The sequence below is a fragment of the Cupressus sempervirens genome, chromosome 1, assembly GCF_028749045.1.
Source record: "Cupressus sempervirens isolate cs-2001-9-10 chromosome 1, ASM2874904v1, whole genome shotgun sequence".
Classification (NCBI taxonomy): domain Eukaryota; kingdom Viridiplantae; phylum Streptophyta; class Pinopsida; order Cupressales; family Cupressaceae; genus Cupressus; species Cupressus sempervirens.
Genome location: NC_143118.1, coordinates 671,205,665 through 671,212,034, shown reverse-complemented (window position 1 = coordinate 671,212,034; position 6,370 = coordinate 671,205,665). Strand labels below are relative to the sequence as shown.

General features: G+C 30.5%; 1 long non-coding RNA gene across 2 annotated transcripts; it reads left to right on the top strand.

Moving 5' to 3' along the window:
* The first annotated feature begins 2,960 nt into the window (after window positions 1-2,960).
* On the top strand, window positions 2,961-4,991 carry LOC149579662 (uncharacterized). 2 transcript variants are annotated; one of them, XR_016352634.1, is made up of 4 exons: window positions 2,961-3,018; window positions 3,525-3,605; window positions 4,337-4,392; window positions 4,507-4,991. It is a non-coding gene; the product is annotated as an uncharacterized LOC149579662 (long non-coding RNA). The 2 variants fall into 2 exon arrangements; XR_016352636.1 differs by lacking the exon at window positions 2,961-3,018 and adding an exon at window positions 3,103-3,401.
* The last annotated feature ends 1,379 nt before the right edge of the window (window positions 4,992-6,370 follow it).

Below are 6,370 nucleotides of genomic sequence, written 5' to 3'. Positions count from 1 at the left end.
TCAAGGGCAAGGTATCATTAAGGTCCATAGTAGGATGCAACTTTTTGAAAATTATTTTTCTCTCATCATCTAGCCTAATTATTTCTAATATTTTATCTTTACATCTACGGAATTTTAGGTCATAGATAGATCTATTTGTTATTACTCTAATAGGTTTGAATTCCATGTTATTAACCTTGCATTTGATCAATAGTTTGATGTTATTGCAAAATTTAAAAGAGGCATCCAATCCACTCAAGTCACCAATTGAAAGACCTGTTTTCTTGATAATTTCTACTTACATTAGTTTTAGTGGGATGGAATGAAGGGAGATCCAAGTTGGAATCAAAAAATCTAGCATATCTTCCTTACAATATGGAAACCATTCAAAGAATTTAATAGTGTATCCTTTAAAGTAACAATCAAAAATAAAGAGGAAGTCTTTTTTGACATACTCATCACTATAATGGATGTACAATAGTCTATCAAACTGGTGAGAGATACTTACCTAATTTTTGTAAAAATCCTTAAACCAAGTGATGAGATTGAACATTTTTTATCTTATCCCATTCCAAAATGAAAATACACCAACATTTAGACTCTCCTGCCATCGATTTTCACTATCCTGGTTATTAATAATAAGGAACCTTTCCTCAAATTTGATTTGATTGGGAGTAAGACGTGAGAGGGGTAGGGTAATAGGATGAGTAGGAGATTTGGAGACTGAATTCCTTCAATGAGGGGGAATATATGATTTGGGAGTGGAAGGGAAAGGATTGGGACTTATGTTTTCACTCTTCTACGGGTGACTCTTATGGAGATATAGGAGATCCACAAAGGAATTAGCTAGAAAACTGATTTGTTGAGTGAACAAAGAATTTTTATTGTGGTCTACATATTTAGTAAGATTTAAAAAGTTGAACTTGTTTGTCAAGGCTTAAGGTAGAAAATATAAAAGGGTGAGAACTATGAGGGCCCTAGGAATTGATTGATTTGGAGAAATCACTATTCACAATATGGGGTTGAGGTTTACTAATTTTGTTTTGAGCTTGGGAGATATGAGATGAAGAGACCTGATTTGAGATCCATTTGGCTCGGCTACTATAATTTCCATCTGATATTGTTAAAGTCTAATGCCCTATCCTCCCTACACTATTTGTTAGATTCTCTACTTAGATGGTCCCCCAATTTGTAATTATTTTTCTTGTTATCATGTAGTTCCAGATCATATGTCTCATCTAAGATTGAAAATGGATTTGTCATTTTTACAGCGTAGTTAAAATTTGTTGAGTGATTATCAAAGGGTGGACGGAGATTGGAGATTTTCCACACCTTATCATGTTTCTTGCTAGGGTTTTGGGATTCCAGTAATGGATATTTTATACAATTTACCAAAAACCCTAACTTTGAGTTTGTCATTTTTGACCTCTTTGTTGTTTTCCTCCATTCACAAAGTTCGTATTTTTTTCTTTTTCATTATTAAATTATTGAAATATAAATAAAATCATTCTCTATCAAGAAATATTATAGTTGATGAGAAGAGCTTAACCGGATAACTGCAAAGAGCTAGCATGTTGTAGCTAATGTATCAACTTTTTTTTTATGTTAGAGTGACTACATGATTCTCAATATTCAACATGGTTTACTTAAATAATTTTTTTAGCAAAAAGAGAAGCCACCCCATCTAGGAAATAAATAAATTTTGTTTAAACTAATTAAATTCTTCAAAATTAAGAAAAGGATATTCAAATTCAAAATAGTTCATTAAAATTCAAATTCTCTCAAGTTAGAATGGTCATTTGCACTCTATGTCGTATATATTTCAGTTAAACATTCACCTCGTCCACACAAAATTATAATGAATTTTTCTTTTCTTATTACCTAAACCTAATCTTCAATTGCTGCATAATTTCAATAAATATTACTATATTATTATTCTTTTTTAAATGAGTTTGAGTAGTTTAAAGGCTTTGACTTATTACAACTTAATATTTACATGTTTCTCTAAGTTCCCATGGTTTATCTAATTACTAGCTTCTTGTTTGTATGTGTTCTATCCCTTATATTTAAGATCTCATCCATATTTGAATGTAACCTCTTAATTAAATAATAATTTAATTAATCTTTACTAGATGGAAGAAAATAAAATGTGTTCCCATTAAACAAATTAACAATTGAAATTAATCATGTGTGTGCATGCATGTGTATACATACATACATACATAAATATATATTTGTGTCTATGTGTGTGAATATATATATATATATATATGTGTGTGTGTGTGTGTGTGTGTGTGTGTGTGTGCACATATATAGATATATTTATACCTGCATACATATATAGATATATGTATGTATATATTTATAAATACATATGTATGTATATACACATATATGTCTATATATGTGTGTGTGTATATACATATGTGTATATATATACACAGAGATATATGTTTATCTATCTATCTATTTATATATAAAGCATAGAAATGTTATAATATATTAAAATGTATTAATAGAAACATTCAATAAAAAAAAAGAGAAAGTATGATATAAATACTGAAGTCTATATGTATAGATCTCTTTTAACCAATAAATTCTAAGCCAAAACACAAATTTAATAAAACATGATGATCATAATTTTCTTTTATAGAACACGATGATCAAAGGAAATGATAGAAGCAGAAGCAGTCAATAAAGATCATTAATTTAATAAAACAGGATGGTCAAAGAAAATGATAGAAACACAGACAATCAATATAGATCATTAAGAACAAAGGAGAAACTATGAGGTAAATAGCAAACCCTAGAAGAGTATATCTTTTTGAACCAGTTATATCTCGCTAGGTGTGAGCATTTATGTGGTGTATCTTCTCTTTTAGCTAGTTAAGTCGCTTTCTTATGCCTTGATTATTGGTGTTGATTACACTCAGCATGGCATGACAGATGGTTAACAACATTGGAGACCAGTTTTACATAGCATCCGTGACACAATCATGTTTTTCAAAGCTGGCCAACAAATACATCCTCTCCATGCAAGTAATTTCTTTCCACCTCTTCCTACTAATGATTATGGCCACCTGCAATGTTTCTTCCTTTTTCCTTTTATATGGACAAGAAAGCATCTGCCTTTTGCAAAGCGTTGACAGTGTAGATTCAAATTCAGTAAAGAAATGGAGTTTTCATAGCCACCTCGCTGTTTCCCATGTTTTCTTAAAAATCAAACCTTGCATGTGATATTCTTTATCTGTCCATAACTTTGCCATTTGTTCTTTTGGAGAGCTCGTGATTTTTTTCCTTTCATTCTTATATTAGTTTTGAATGAGGTTGAACTTATCTTGGCTAGAGTCCAGTGATAAATACCTAAGAACATCCTATCCTCCTATCCTGCATATTAATCTCATTTATCAAGTTGATGAAAGGTTAAGTATCTCCTATTGTTTCTTATAAATCCAGTGCAATCCACAAAACATTCTTATACATCCTGTGTTCAAGAGCCATCCTCACAAAGGAAGCTGATCTTTTTCAAGCTGTTCTTATTGCAGACATGAAGCAAGTTTGGATTTTCTTTTATCTCTGTCTGATATGCACGGTGGCAGTTATCTCCACGGAGTTTGAGATAAAAGGTAATTCCTCTTCAACTATTATCGGAATTTTCGGCAAGAGTTTTTTTCTTTGAATACTACTAACAACTTATAAATTCATATTTAATGAGAGATATTAGGTTTCCATGGTTTATAATGTATAAATGTGCTGTGTTTCTGATGCATTTACATCAACGCTTAAGATCATATTATTTTATAATCTATATTCATTGTGGTCTTATATTTAAATTTGTATATGAAGAGTAGTGTTACAACAAATTACTGTGATATGGATTCTAATGATGTTGCAATATAGTTTTTCCAAAATGAAGTTCCTCATTTGTGATTAGTTATACGAACAACAAAGCTGATGGATGGATAGGACAGTAAATATGCATCTGTAAAACATAAAGCTTGTGAGAAAGATTAGGGCACCTGTAGTTTGCTCTTTTGGAACATCCATTATTTCTGAAAACAAATACAATGTTCGTTGTTTACTTCCTGTGAAGATACATTAGATTATAATTTTGATGAAAGGATAAATATAAGATTCTAACCAACTCTTTAAATTCATTTACAGAAAAACTATCAATGAGCAAACCAATCAGGAATGTTAGATTACTAAAGTCGTGTAATCTTTCAACTCTATAAATATATGAAATAGATATAGTTACACCAATATATTTTGGATCATATTATATAATCTATTATCAGAATAATGACGTATATTATTATTATTATTAACAAATGGATCTGAATGGTGGTGCATGCAGATATCTCTATTCCTTCTACTCAACTCGGCTCAGAAAACGAGGATGCTAATGCTATGGTAACATTAACAGATCTGGTTACTGTTGTGAAATTACTAATGCATATGAAAATTTGATCTATATACTTCACATGGACATATTCATGCTTTGTTGTTTTTCTTGTGTATTGCCAGGTTAAAGAGAGAAAAATCGCGGAAGTAGATGGTTCAAAAAATTGGGTTTATCAATCTGATTATCATAAGCCGGGAACCCATCCGACTCCATCTCCATGTTGCTAATATATATTTCTGAACACCATCATAAATTGTACTGTCTACGGGACATCCAGCCCTGAATAATATTGTCACCCATAGTCGTTGGTCAAATAGGACTTACTTTGTACTTCTTTAGTCGTTAAGAATGATTCATGTTTGTCTAAAGTTTGTGATCTGGTATGGGATAGTTAAGAAGAAATTGTGAATGAATGTCTAAGTAATATTGTAACTGTATAGGTATGTCGTTGTGAACGTTTGAATCATAATATATATTGTCTGTATAAGATTATATTGAAGTAGCAATGTTTATGTCTATAGGGAACTGATTTATAACTTTGAAGAGTAAATCTTCTCTATGCTATAGGGACAGAAACTTATAAATAAACAGTGTAGTTTTGTGTAAATATAGATTTATTTATTTTTATTTTTTTTATTTTTTTTTGGGATTGATAAAGGTTTATGATAAGATTTTTATTAATTTTTAAAAAATTACATTGTTTTTCTCCTGTTTAAGTGGGTTGGAAGAAAAAGAAAGGAGAATAAATTCAGATTCATTTTTCCAATCTATCTTTATATAAGGGAATAAATTCTGATTCATACTCTAAGATATTCATCTAGAATATGCATTGATTATGTTCTTTGAGAACTAATTAGTCCTTGCTGTTAGGTAGGAGACTAAAGTTTTCAGATGTCTATTTTACAATAGTGCAAGCCTCGATAATGGTGAAAATCATGTAATATGTCCCATATCTTATAGTCTCATAACCACTTCCTATTAAAATGAATTTCCTTCTCCAAAATTCTTAATTTTTTATTGGCTCGGCTGATTTTTTTGGGCGTTCTTTTCTTTTTCTCACTGACAAAATTCTCTAAAAATTGACCTTCAAAAGTTGCAACAACTATCCGCAACAGATAGTAAAATGTGCCTTCTCAATGTGTCCACATTTCACATGCATGCATAACAAGTAGAAAAACCCTAATTTAATAGAGAATGGTTTTTGACTCTGATGGGGTGAGTGCAAATTAGATTTTGCTTTTATCCCACCATGCATGCATAGAAAAAAAAAATTTGCAGGTAGACTCAGATTTGTTTGTAAAATATTAGAAATAGCTTGAGTTCTGAAATGATTCACTTTTCACTCAATTCACTGAAAAATATGTAATTCAATTTTCATCTTGATAGTGGGTAGAACACTATATTGTGTAGATAGTGGTTGTAGTTGCAGAAACCAAATGTGGTTGGGGCTAATGTTCCTAATATTAGATTGATAGTCATCATTCACTTCTATCTATAGAATTTGTAGTACTTCAATAGTTTCTTCTTTTTGGCATACCTTACAGATTTGAAAGCTTTAGCATTGTAATTATCATTTTTCTGTAATTTATTGATCCCATATTATACATTTATATTTTGATTAAAAATCAATTTTCTTACATTTGAATAGAGATTTAGGTTTTTCCATTGCTTCCCCTATTGGACATTTTAGGGTTTCAAATATTTTTCAAGCACATCTTTGAAACGTATAGAGCTCCTAATGCATATAGATTTAAAATCTTCATTATCCATAACAATGGCATTGACCCTAGGGTAAGAAGACAAATGAAAGCATAGGCTAGGGTAAGAAGAGTGTTGGTGTAAATAAGTATTTACTTATTACACTTACTTAAGTTTACTTAGGTTAATGCATTATTTTTATTTTTGAAGTAGAGTTAAGAGAGCAAAAGTCAAGGTGACCAAACCACTCATGCCATAAGTTTATGTTTGAAGTAGAGTGAGTTAACA